The sequence below is a fragment of the Aptenodytes patagonicus genome, chromosome 3 (genome assembly GCF_965638725.1).
Source record: "Aptenodytes patagonicus chromosome 3, bAptPat1.pri.cur, whole genome shotgun sequence".
In the NCBI taxonomy this organism is placed as follows: Eukaryota; Metazoa; Chordata; class Aves; order Sphenisciformes; family Spheniscidae; genus Aptenodytes; species Aptenodytes patagonicus.
In genome coordinates this window covers 27,558,557-27,572,762 of record NC_134951.1, presented here as the reverse complement: position 1 = coordinate 27,572,762, position 14,206 = coordinate 27,558,557, and positions in this window count along the sequence as shown.

Below are 14,206 nucleotides of genomic sequence, written 5' to 3'. Positions count from 1 at the left end.
GGAAAAGTCATTGGCTATAGTGGGCGTATGGCACTATCTTAAAATTTTAGAAAATTTCAGAATTTTTGTATGATCCATAGAGGACATTTCCAAGGCCAATGTTAGTAGATTTTTATTTTATTTTTTAAAGTTTAAGGAAAATAAAATAGAAAGCAATTAAGGATGATCAAAACTAGAATTCTGTACTCCTGGGACTTCACAGTCCATTCATTCCATACATCTGGAGTATCGTGCAAATTTATGATTTCTTCTATTTTTTGGTGTCTTATGTAAGCACTAAAAGTTTGAAATCAGTTCTATACACTTAGCAAAGAAATTTAGAAGATAGCAAGATCCAATAAAATATTTAACATGATAAACTGAGGTTGATCATTTGTTATCAGAGATGAATTGCTGGTTCTTGCATACACCAGAAAAATACAAACTTACTTAGTACCTATCCAAAAGTGTAAGGAGGGGAAAAATTGCTATTAGCTGTAAAACAAATAAAATGAAAAATGCCAAGGATTACTGAGGAATGAATTAGTTCATTTGAAAACAGCTGGGTCAAAGTAAAAGTTATATTGTTCTGCAAATCTGTTAATCTCTGTGAGGTAAGGATGCTTGAAGCAACGAATTTGGGAAACCATGTGTCATGGTTTAACCTCAGCTGGCAACTAAGCACCACACAGCCACTCGCTCAGTCCCCCCCGGTGGGATGGGGGAGAGAATTGGAAGAGTAAAAGTGAGAAAACTCGTGGGTTGAGATAAGAACAGTTTAATAATTGAAATAAAATAAAGTAAAATAGTAATAATAACAACAACAACAACAACAACAACAACAACAACAATAGAAGAATAGCAATTGCCTACCACCTGTTGACCGATGCCCAGCCAGTCTCTGAGCAGCGGTCGCTGCCCCCTGGCCAACTCCCCCCAGCTTATGTACTGAGCGTGATGTCATATGGTACGGAATATCCCTTTGGCCAGTTTGGGTCAGCTGTCCTGGCTATACTCCCTCCCAGCCTCTTGTGCACCTCTTCGCTGGCAGAGTATGGGAAGCTGAAAAGTCCTTGACTTAGTATAAACACTGCTTAGCAACAACTAAAACATCGGTGTGTTATCACATGGTTCTCATGCTAAATCCAAAACACAGCACTGTACCAGCTACTAGGAAGAACTCCATCCCAGCCAAAACCAGGACACCATGTTTTCTTTCCACCCTGCTATGCCAAACTTTGGATCTTAGTGGAGGTAAATTAAAGTGTGAAATTGGAACCAGGACTGGTAGCAACCTAGTCTAGAATTGCTGCATGCAGACTGGCATAAAAGACTCAAGTATTAGATTATTGTTTCATACGCATTTTCTGCATATTCTATAGCAAAGTACCAAATAGACATCACTGGACTCTATCAAGACTCAGCTAAGATGCATAATAATGTGTTCCCCATGTAGGCAGTTCTTAAAGGACAGGCTTTTACAGTGATGAGTCTCCAAAAGAGCAAACCCAACATTTAAAATGAATATTCTTTGAGGATTAGAGGAAATGATAGGCATTTTCTATGTTTACAGTGGCCTAAATCATTATTTGAAGTGAAACCAGCAAGGAATAACTATTTTTTTTCTGTTTGAATTTAAAACTGCAATAGTCTCTTAAAAAAAGAAGGGATTTCTTTGAGACACTAAGAAGGTTAACAATAGATTTGCAGGCCAGAACAAGCATCATTTACTGCACTCTCCACACACTAACTGCTGAGATGGCATGGTAATCGTGTGAGATAAATGTATGTCACATCATTAATTTAAACATTTTTCAGTCTCTTCATTATGAAGTATGAAAAGATTGTACTTTAGTCTTAGGCATACCCGAACCTTAGTGTCCATGTACTGTTAAAACAGTGGCATTTGAAGGGAATCTCTTCCATAGCAGGCAACCACTTCATTTTCACTTCAGATTCATCGGTAACTTGTATGTGTTCCTTACGTGAATCAATCCAGTTTTTACAGTATGCATGAAGAGATGACAGGATGGCTGTTCCCAAGACCCCAAACTGTTCCTCCCAGCCCTCCCTGCCACATCTCAGCCCTAGGAGGCCCTATAGCATTCTCATAGAATCATAGAATCATAGAATACTTTGGGTTGGAAAGGACCTTTAAAGGTCATCTAGTCCAACCCCCCTGCCATGGGCAGGGACATCTTCAACTAGATCAGGTTGCTCAGAGCCCCGTCCAACCTGACCTTGAATGTTTCCAGGGATGGGGCATCCACCACCTCTCTGGGCAACCTCTGCCAGTGTTTCACCACCCTCAACGTAAAAAATTTCTTCCTTAGATCTAGTCTATATCTACCCCCCTTTAGCGTAGAATCATTACCCCTTGTCCTATCGCTAGAGGCCCTACTAAAAAGTCTGTCCCCATCTTTCTTATAAGCCCCCTTGAAGTACTGATAGGCTGCAAGAAGGTCTCCCCAAAGCCTTCTCTTCTCTAGGCTGAACAACCCCAACTCCCTCAGCCTTTTTTCAGAGGAGAGCTGTTCCATCCCCCTGATCATTTTTGTGGCCCTCTTCTGGACCCGCTCCAACAGGTCCATGTCTTTCCTGTGCTGAGGGCTCCAGAGCTGGACGCAGTACTCCAGGTGGGGTCTCACCAGAGCAGAGCAGAGGGGCAGAATCACCTCCCTCGACCTGCTGGCCACGCTTCTTTGGATGCAGCCCAGGATACAGTTGGCCTTCTGGGCTGCGAGCGCACATTGCTGGCTCATGTCCAGCTTTTCATCCACCAGCACCCCCAAGTCCTTCTCGGCAGGGCTGCTCTCAATCCCTTCATCCCCCAGCCTGGATTGATACCGGGGGTTGCCCTGACCCATGTGGAGGACCTTGCACTTAGTCTTGTTAAACCTCATGAGGTTTACACAGGCCCACTTCTTGAGCTTGTCCAGGTCTCTCTGGATGGCATCCCGTCCCTCTGGCGTGTCAACCGCACCACTCAGCTTGGTGTCATCTGCAAACTTGCTGAGGGTGCACTTGATCTCACTGTCTATGTCATTGATGAAGATATTAAACAGTACCAGTCCCAATATGGACCCCTGTGGGACGCCACTCATCACTGATCTCTATCTGGACATTGAGCTGTTGACCACTACCCGCTGGATGCGACCATCTAACCAATTCCTCACCCATCGGACAGTCCACCCATCAAATCCATACCTCTCCAGTTTAGAGAGAAGGATGTTGTGGCGGACCATGTCAAAGGCCTTCTCCTTCTTTTTGTCTTTCCCATACGTCCCACAAAAGGACTAAGAACAGCAAACTAAAAGTTAATTACACAGGTTTCACAGAAAAATCTTTCCAGGCAGCTGCTAGTGATTTTTTACCCAAGAAGTTTATTCGGTGGCAGCAGACTACCTTTCAGTGGAATTTTGGAGCCATTGTTTCACCAGACTTTTGAATCTACTCTTAGCACCTGCAAAAGTCAAAATGTCACGATTCTGTCCATACCACTGTCTTCCCTGAAGCTTTCTGGTAACTCTGCTGTTAAAGTCTGTCATTTTCAGATCTTAGTTATGGAACTTTTGCCAGCACCTCTGTTGTTAAAAACACTTAAAACCAGCCTGATTTGAAAATAGCTTAAATTCTGTATTAAAGTGATTAGGTTTTTTATGTGAAACCTTTGCAAAAGCATTCAGGAAATGAAGAAGCATATATAAGATTAAGTTATTTCTACAGACTACTAGAATGTAACTCATAGCTGCCTGGACAGTTGGTGGACATTGCTGAGTTACACAGAATGGAGATAACAGGACATGATAAAGCATGTATATAGTTTTTGTAAATTAAAAAATGAAGGTATTTTTTCAAAAAACCCCAAACCATTTTAAAATTATAAAATACATGCCTAGAAGGAACCTGAGGAACTTGAAACAGGATCCAGCATACCAAGACTGTAAGATGCTGATCCAGTCTGTGCTGGTTTTGGCTGGGATAGAGTTAATTTTCTTCACAGTAGCTAGTATGGGGCTATGTTTTGGATTTGTGCTGGAAACAGTGTTGATAATACAGGGATGTTTTGGTTATCGCTGAGCAGCGCTTACGCAGAGTCAAGGCCTTTTCTGCTCCTCACCCCACCCCACCAGCGAGTAGGCTGGGGGTGCACAAGAAGTTGGGAGGGGACACAGCTGGGACAGCTGACCCCAACTGACCAAAGGGATATTCCATACCATGTGATGTCATGCTCAGCATATAAAGCTGGGGGAAGAAGAAAGAAGGGGGTGACGTTCAGAGTGATGGCATTTGTCTTCCCAAATAACGGTTACGTGTGATGGAGCCCTGCTTTCCTGGAGATGGCTGAACACCTGCCTGCCCATGGGAAGCAGTGAATGAATTCCTTGTTTTGCTTTGCTTGCGTGCGCAGCTTTTGCTTCACCTATTATACTGACTTTATCTCAACCCACAAGTTTTCTCACTTTTACCCTTCCAATTCTCTCCCCGATCCCACCGGGGGGGAGTGAGTGAGTGGCTGTGTGGTGCTCAGCTGCCATCTGGGGTTAAACTACAACAAGCCCCAACCCCATCAACACTAGAAGATCCTCAGTCCTTTCAAAGACTCTTATCTTCACTGCACTCCTCTGGAGTCCTTCCATATCATCTGCCTCTTTCTTAGATGGGCCATCCTGTGCTTTCCTGAACTGCAGTGGAGGGCTGGAGAGCAGATGCCTTTCTGTCTCTGGTATCCTACATCCAGTGTTCCTCTCAGGACATCCCACATCACTTTTTTCAAAAAGTGTCACATTGTGAACCCAGCTTAAAATGTGAATAAACTTTAACTAAGAATAAGTCAGTCCTGCTGCAGCCTTCATCTGTGTATGTCCACAGCTCTCTCCTCTGAGCTGAAAACTAATCTGCCAAAAAAATTTGTCACCTGCGTTGCTTCTTTGATATGATTTACAGGATAGCTATACCAGTGTTTTTCCATGGCAAAAGGGAGGAGGATGTGGCAGCAGGAGAGCAAGACTCTTTCTTACAATGGCATGACTGTTTTACATTAGATTAAAATATTGAACTACTTTTAGCCTCCTATTATACGTACAACACATTATTAGCCTCAAGGTTTTCTGTAGAGCTTCTTCCTAGCCAAGTTAGTCCCCATTTTCTGGTTTTTTTTCTTTTTAGTTTTATTTTATCTTACTAACTTCAGATTGTTTCTTCAATTGAGGAAAACAATTCTGAAGGTAGTTGCCTATCCTAAAGTGCTTCCTACTTACACAGCTTGCTGTTAGTGCAGATATTTTATGTGCTTTCTCCTCCAGCATTCAAGCTATTAGTGAAAACCCAGAACAAGCCTATAAAAGAATTTGATAGGTAGAGCCTCCAAAGATAGCCAGAAACTACTGAATGCTACACTTTGATCAGGTTTTTTTTTTGTCCAGTCTTTTCACTATTGTAAGATAATTTTAGCTGTGGTGCATTTGCGTAGTAAAGATATGAAATATCTTTTGCTTTCCCTGTTGACTCTATACTGACAAAGAAGATGAGATGATTTTGACAGGGTATGCTTTTATACTTATTTTTGAGATGTTTCCTATCATATTTCCTTCAGGGGCTAATGAAATGATTGTTTAATACTTTTCCACAACAACTTTCTGGGTTCATTATGTACAGTTCTACTTTTTCCTCATTCTGAAGAAAAAAGACTGTATTTACTGTTCTCCAGTCTTCCAGTGTTTACTGTCACCTCTGTCTCTCTCCCCTTGAGTTCTCTTAGACAATTAATTGCAAATGATTCAGGGATCACTTTTGCTCCTTCCTTTAAAACTGTGGATTGAAATCCATCCCATTTACTGTCTTGAATATGTCTCATTGTTCTAAGTATTCTGTAACCTGTTCTTTCCTCTGCTGGCCTGAGCTACCCTATTATAAAGTTTGTGTTACACGCATGGTTGCTATTAATCTTTTTGTCCAAAGGCTCACACCGAAAAGGCAGTAAATATTTTGACTTTATTAGTATTATTCATTATTTATTCACACTCCCTCTTAAATAATTGATCTATATTTTCCCTCAGCTTACTCCTAATGAAATATAATGTGCTTTCTTTTCATATTGCTTTCTTTGTGCCTTGATAAGTAGATCTTAAACCATATCTTTTCTGCATTTTTTGCCTACATTATTTTACTATTTATTTAGCATCCTCCCTCCTCATATGTTCATGCTTCTGCCTTTTGCGCAGTTTGTTAACAGTTTATTCAAGACCTCTGAATGCTGCTATGGGGTCTTCTGCTTTACTTATTATCTCCTCTCCGTCTCACATTGCCACTGCCTGTGATACTGCCTATTTAGAAGCTGCAAGCTCTCTTACCTTCTTTCTGTATTCTCTTGATCCACCTCATTATTTCTCTGTGTTGTAGTGATGAGCCACTGTGGACTCCCACCTCTCTCTCGGGCATTTGCTCCTTATGCTGGGCCCTCAAAAAATTCTATTGCAGAAAGATCTGTAGCTGTGTTTGTCCCTCATAAAGGAGAAAGAAAAGGTAGAGATGTTAGTTTTTCATTAAAGTAGATATATACAAACAGATAACCCACTAGACTGGTGTAAGTTACTCAGTAAACTTATTTTTCTGTGTGAATGAGTTTTGATCTTGCTCACTAATTGATATTCTTTTATTGTAATATTGCTTATGGACTACTTATGAGTCATTTCCTCGGAGTATAGTGTTGTATATCTTCTTGTAATCTACTTGCCTCATGCAAGCCTTCAGTTACATGGTTGCTTGATTGTCAAATGCTTTTTAGGGCAGTCCTTAGAAATTTCGGATGCACACACATATTCATATTAATTGTGGACCCGTCACTTGCATTCCTGGCATTTTTTAAAAGTAAATTGGAAAGTAGTATTTTTTCTCTGAATAATGAAAAGGTTAACGGTTAAGTTAATTGTTAAATAAAATCTTAATGTTTAAGATTCACAACAAATAAAATATGTGCTTTTATATCTGCTTGAAGGCAATACTCAAGCTTCCCTAGCATGTATGAGAATCGTAATTTAATTGCAAAGTAAACTCTGCCAAAACATTTGAGTTATGTGTTACACTTGATTACCCATAAAAATATCCCTACATTCTTCATTACCCTTACTACATGGACCTATTGTGGTCCCATGTTACAGCAATTTCTTGCCTTTTAGAATCCAGTCTCCAAAATGCTGCCATAAAATTGTCTTATCTGTCCCCCATTACCTTTGTTGTTGAATCCCTTTGGTAACTTCCTCTGCATTTCCAATTGGGTTCAATTTTCTCATATTCCAGTCTCTGGCTTTTCCCTGCTTTCATACATTCTCAGTTGCCTTAATCCAGAACCATTTAAATGCTCTCTTCAGTTTTTGATATTTATATTTTCCTCCTGGAGCTCACTTACATGTTTGGTAAGCCAACTTCCACCCTTCTCTTTGGAATTGTTCTTGCAGCAGTGATAACATATTCATCAACCAATGAAGTGAAATGAAAAAATGTTATAATCCTCTTTCTTGACAAACGTGTCTTCCTGGTAAATGAAATATCATGTCAACAGGAATTCTATTTAAATGCTTTATTTATCACATGAGTTTTTAAGATCTCAAATAAATGCAAAGAATAGAATGTTGCTGCAATTCTCAACAGAACACAGATGTTATTTTGTAGTTCAAAGTTTCAAGAGGATCTTCATATAAATTCGTTTTCTTCTTTTTTCCTATCAGATGAACCAGATGTTTTCCATTACAGCAGTTGTGTATCTCCAACTTGCTGGTGTCAGAAGTCCATTGAGGAAAAGATTTTATTGGAGGAGGCAACAGTAGGCTCATATGCTGCATAGAATGAGTAAATGGCAGGCTTAAAATGCTAGCAAAATGCTGTGATGTCGGGCCAATGACCCAACAACATGGCAATCTAGAGGGACTTGAAAACAAGTCACATTATTAATTATTTTCCTGCCAGAATTTAGGATTTATTAATTTTAGAGACAAAAAGCAGTATAAAGTTACTTTTAAGTTTCCACTCTAAAGTGGGAACTCATGTTTTATGGTATTTCCTAGAGGCAAATGGTCAACAGTTCTGGGGAGTAATTTTTGCTTTTTTTTTTGTTGTAAGACAGCAGTAAATGGATATTAGAGGTGACCCTATGATGAGGACAAGGAGTTATAGTAAGAATTAAATATTTGTTGCTATTTGCTAATGCCTAGCTTCGTTTTGAACTATGTGAGGAAGTTGTATTTGCTAACAATAAAATATTCTCCTCCCTGCAGAAACTTTCAGTTATATAACTTGTAGTCTGATCCAGGTTGCAGGGAAGTAAATGACAATAATTCCACAGAGAGCAATAACAGCAGGATACACCCGGTAATTCATACAACAGTCTGAGTACAGACCCAGAGGGGAAAAGAAATGGAGAAAAGCATTTGTTTAAAAACATTTATTCGTTCACACCTGACTCAGGTGCTCTTACTAAAACCAATGCAGAGGTTGGCAAAGGTAATGAAACCTATGAAAAAGTTCCTGGATAGGCCATGCGCATTCTCAAGTGCAGAGAGAGTTCAAGGTTATCATGAATAGACTTGATATGTGAGTCTGAGATCTTTAGTAAGTAACAGAGAGTATTCTGTGAGACCTGTGAGAGACAAGCATCAGTAAGAGAAGAAAGTGGAAATGCAACAGGAATGCTCTTGTGAGACTCAGAGCTGATGTATGTAGATTCAGTACAGGGTATGTAAATTCAATACAGTTAATAAACACAACGATAAAATAATAAGTGATCCTAACTAGGCTGGATTTGGAACCTGGTACTTGATTTTAGATTACTTTTTTCAGATCCCACACCAGAATTTGTATTTTGGGGATTTGGAATACATATTAGGAAAAAGTCCAAGGATATAAGTGTTTTGTCCATTTACAGCTAAGTCCCTCAGTTACTAAAAGCTAGAAACTGACTTTTCAGTAGTGCTCTTTGCCCTTAGTCACATTTGAAAAGATTTCTCTCACCAGCCAGCAATTTTGCCAGCAAAAGACTGGCAAACCTGAGAATAATTCTTCTTGTCATTTCCTTCTTTGTCTCGTACTGGATTAAAAACAGTACAAAATGTTAAGTTATGTGCATTTAAATTTAGGTGCTATTCTAAGACCCACATGCATTCCAGCTGTAGAAAAATCCATATCAATTAAGTTATAGCAGAGATGGATGTGGCTGAAGTGATTCCGTAGAGGTTTAGCCAATGCTGAAGATGCTATTCTACTCTCATCTGCCCAAATATAATTGATTTAGATATCAGATTTTAGGGCCATAAAAATAACAATGGTTTGATATTGCTAAAGATCTTGAGGTTCTTGCTACGTTTCAGCAAATATATGGTATTCAAATTCATGGGGAAGCCTGCACGAGCATGTCCAAGAAATGGAGTGATGTTTCCTTTGACTATGATCCTATATGAAAATGATCACAGAATCACAGAAAATTATTTACCTGATCTACTTCCCTCAAGTTTTAGGCCAATCCTGATAGGTGCTTGTTCCTGGAAATATTTAGAAATGACCTACTGACCAAGGTATGATAATTACCAAACACTGTAGTTATACAGGAAGTCTGAATGCTTCTCTAATATGTTTTGCTCAAGAGTCAAAAGAAATGGCTTTTTGTTTATTCATGAGAAGTCCTCTGATTCAGCACGTTGGTAAGGTTCCAGGCAGCTCTGTGCCTCAGAGGGACACTCCAAAAGGATTGTCTGTTCCCATCATAAAAATGAAAAACGCCCAAGATCTCTTTTAAAAAACTCAATTGCAAGTTTTCTTTGATTTCATTTACTACTGATCTCAAGAAATGTTTCCCTGATACAACCTCTAAGTAACTGTGCTAACAGTATTTAATGTGACAGGATATGTTCCAATTTCTAGAAATAGAAATTTACCATTTATTTAGCATAGTGCTTATAGAACCTTTAGTAGCATTTCAGATTTCAAAACTGTCCAGTCTGGAAATATTTACACAGTTTTGCTGAGTGCAAAACATGTAATCTAGTGTTCATCTTCAAAGCGTCTCATCACCAGAAGATGCTTAGATGGACTGTGGTTCAACTAGCTGTAGAAACCATTCTAAGAAAAAAAATCCCAAGTAGGAGGAAATATTGTTTTAAAATCAGGTGGCTTTTAACTTCAGTATTTGAGTTAACATCTGCTTATGCTTTTTAAAAACGTTACTATTATCAGTTTTAGGAAGGCTGAAATTTTGGAGTTCTTCCTCATATATTGTATGAGCCTATAGCAATATTTATTAGAATTTCCCCCTACCTGCAGATACTGCCTTATTATGTTTGTTGAGTAAAGTTGTGTGTCCTGGTTTCAGCAGGGATAGAGTTAATTTCCTTCCTAGTAGCTGGTACAGTGCTGTGTTTTGGATTTAGGATGAGAATAATGTTGATAACACACCGATGTTTTAGTTGTTGCTAGGTAATGCTTACACTAGTCAAGGACTTTTTAGTTTCCCATGCTCTACTGACTGAGAAGGCTGGAGGTGCCCAAGAAGCTGGGAGGGGGCACAGCCAAACTGGCCAAAGGGACATTCCATACCATGTGACGTCATGCTCAGTACATAAACTGGGGAAAGCTGGCCAGGGGGGGCCGCTGCTCGGGGACTGGCTGGGCATCGGTCGGCGGGTGGTGAGCAATTGTACTGTGCATCACTTGCTTTGTGTATTATTATTATTATTATTATTATTATTATTATTATTATTATTATTATTATTTTATTTCAATTATTAAACTGTTTTTATCTCAACCCATGAGTTTTTCTCACTTGTGCTCTTCCAATTCTCTCCCCCATCCCACCGAGGGGGGGAGGAGTGAGCGAGCGGCTGTGGTGCTCAGTTGCCAACTGAGGTTAAACCACGACAGTCCTTTTTGGCGCCCAACGTGGGGCACGAAGGGTTTGAGATAATAACAGATTAACTGGAGCGTATTAAGGAATTTATACCTGTTAACAGTTGTGGGTCACAATGTTGGTTCCTCTGTTCTCGATATTGATTTGTATAATCTGCATCGCGCTTGTTTTTTTGCTGTACATGTTAGAGATTGGTGTTGGTTTTTGCAGTTTGCTGTGGTCTGCAGTGATTGGTGATGTTTCGCTTGGGAGGTTTATTTTTAAAACCTTGACCTTGGGCTTAATTTGGTATGTGAGTTTCATAATGAAGCCATTACTGTACTACGGATACCATTTCGTGGAGACAACTAGCAATTACAGTTCTTCCTCTGAGAGTTTTTTTATGGAGGAAATACAGGATGGCAGTGTCACTACCTCCTTCTATGATGCTTCCTCCTTCATTACAGTAACTTTTCAGTATTTTGAACATCCTTGGGTAGTTAAGATACTTCTATTGGTATCTCTTGGGAATATTGTTTCGGTTTTGTCTAAAGTTAATAAGCAATTTAAGAATATCATCCAGAGATCTGCCCCAAGGCTGGATAGTTATGAGTGGCAGGGTATGTGGGATAAGATGGGCAAGTACCTAGGCCAATGGGCACCCCCAGTGTTTTGGAACTTCACCCCTGAGCAAGTGCAGAATCCTGAAAAGTTAGTAGAACATTTGGAAAAAGTATGCTGTCACCCTGGCAACTCCAGAGAGATGCAGATCATTGCAACGTGCTGGGGCCTGGCCCATGCCTACCGAGCCCTGTTCAACACCATTCAGTGCCCTCAAAGGGAAGAGAAGGTCTCTGGATCTGACAGTAAAACAACACGCCCTGCCGCCACTCTGACCCCGGCGACATGCACTGCGGCCACTCAGACCCCAGCAACAGGCCCTGCGGCCACTCAGACCCCGGTGACACGCCCTGTGGCTGAACCAAAAAGCCAACCTGTGCTGGTATCAGTCGCCCCTGTACACAAGAAGAAATCTTGGAAGCAGAGGTTGGCTCATTTAGTAAGGGAGGAAGAAACTTCTTCTAAAAGGGAGCCAGAGGAAGAAGTGGATGAGGCAGACTACCCTGGAGAAGGGCCATCACGAGAACAGGAGGAGGAGGGCCGGCAACTGCTCAGGGAAGAAGAAGAGGAAGAACTCATGAAAGAGGCAGTGACCACCCGATCTCTATCCCTGAGTGAGCTGCGAGATATACGAAAAGATTTCAGCTGCTGTCCAGGTGAGCATATTGTCACCTGGCTGCTCCGATGCTGGGATAATGGGGCCAGTAGCCTGGAATTAGAGGGTAGGGAAGCCAAGCAGCTGGGATCCCTTTCTAGGGAAGGGGGCATTGACAAAGGGATTGGAAAAGCCTTTGGAGGCGACTCTTGTCAAGTGTGAAGGAAAGGTATCCCTTCAAGGAAGATGTCATATGTTGCCCAGGCAAGTGGATCACCATGGAGAAGGGTATCCAGTTCCTGAGAGAATTAGCTGTGCTGGAGGTGATTTATGGTGACCTGAGCAATGAACAACTATCCAAAGATCCAGATGAAGTCAAGTGCACACGACCCATGTGGCGGAAGTTTATAAGGAGTGCACCATCATCATACGCCAATTCATTGGCAGGGATGACCTGGAAAGATGGAGAGGAACAAACGGTGGATGAATTGGCTGGTCAACTCTGGCAATATGAGGAAAGTCTCTCTTCCTCCCTCGTCTTGGCTGTGGAGAAACTGTCCCGGGAGATCCAGCAGTTCAAAGAGGATAGGTCCTACGCCCCACCTGTATGGACCCATATCTCAGCTATTAGGAGTCAGCATTCTTTTGCTCAAGAGAGACAGTATAAAGAGTACACACCATGGGGCACCCTATGGTTTTACCTGCGTGATCACAGAGAGGACATGAGGAAGTAGGATGGAAAACCTACCTCAACCCTAGAGGCACGGGTACGTGAGTTGCAAGGGAAAACAATCACAGAAGGGGGTTCTTCCAGGAAAATTGCTGCTCCAGTTTCCAGCGGGCAGTTCCCCAGACAGAGTAGAAGGGCTGATCTTACTCCTGATGTTAATGAAGAAACTTCTGACTCGTACGTACAAGAAATGAGAAATGAGTACTGTGATGAGTACTAGAGGGGCCCTGCCTCCAGCCAGGGGGAGGAAAGGGATAACTGGGTTTACTGGACTGTGTGGATTTGGTCGCCTGGCACATCAGACCCACAGAAGTATAAGGCTCTAGTAGACACCGGTGCACGGTGTACCCTAATGCCATCAAGATATATAGGGGCAGAACCCATCTGTATTTCTGGGGTGACGGGGGGATCCCAACAGCTAACTCTATTGGAAGCCAAAGGGAGCCTGACTGGGAATGAGTGGCAAAAACACCCCATTGTGACTGGCCCAGAGGCTCTGTGCATCGTTGGCACAGACTACCTCAAGAGAGGGTATTTCAAGGACCCAGAAGGGTACTGGTGGGCTTTTGGTATAGCTGCCTTGGAAGAAATTAAACAGCTGTCCACCTTGCCTGGTCTCTCGGAGGACCCCTCTGTTGTAGGGTTGCTGAAGGTCGAAGACCAACAGGTGCCAATCGCTACCACCACGGTGCACCGGTGGCAATATTGCACCAACCGAGCCTCCCTGATTCCCATCCATAAGCTGATTTGTTGACTGGAGAGCCAAGGAGTGATCGGCAAGACTCGCTCACCCCTTAACAGTCCCATATGGCCAGTGCGGAAGTCTAATGGAGAGTGGAGACTAACAGTCGACTATCGTGGCCTAAATGAAGTCACGCCACCGCTGAGTGCTGCTGTGCCGGACATGCTAGAACTTCAATATGAATTGGAGTCAAAGGCAGCCAAGGGGTATGTCACAGTTGATATTGCTAATGCATTTTTCTCAATCCCTTTGGCAGCAGAGTGCAGGCCACAATTTGCTTTCACTTGGAGGGGCATCCAGTACACCTGGAACCGACTGCCCCAGGGGTGGAAACACAGCCCTACCATTTGCCATGGACTGATCCAGACTGCACTGGAACAGGGTGGAGCTCCGGAACACCTGCAATACATTGATGACATCATCGTGTGGGGCAACACAGCAGGAGAAGTTTTTGAAAAAGGGAAGGAAATAGTCCAAATCCTGCTGAAGGCCGGTTTTGCCATAAAACAAAGTAAGGTCAAGGGACCTGCACAGGAGATCCAGTTTTTAGGAATAAAATGGCAAGATGGACGTCGTCAGATCCCAATGGATGTGATCAACAAAATAACAGCCATGTCTCCACCAACTAGCAAAAGGGAAACACAAGCTTTCTTAGGCGTCATAGGT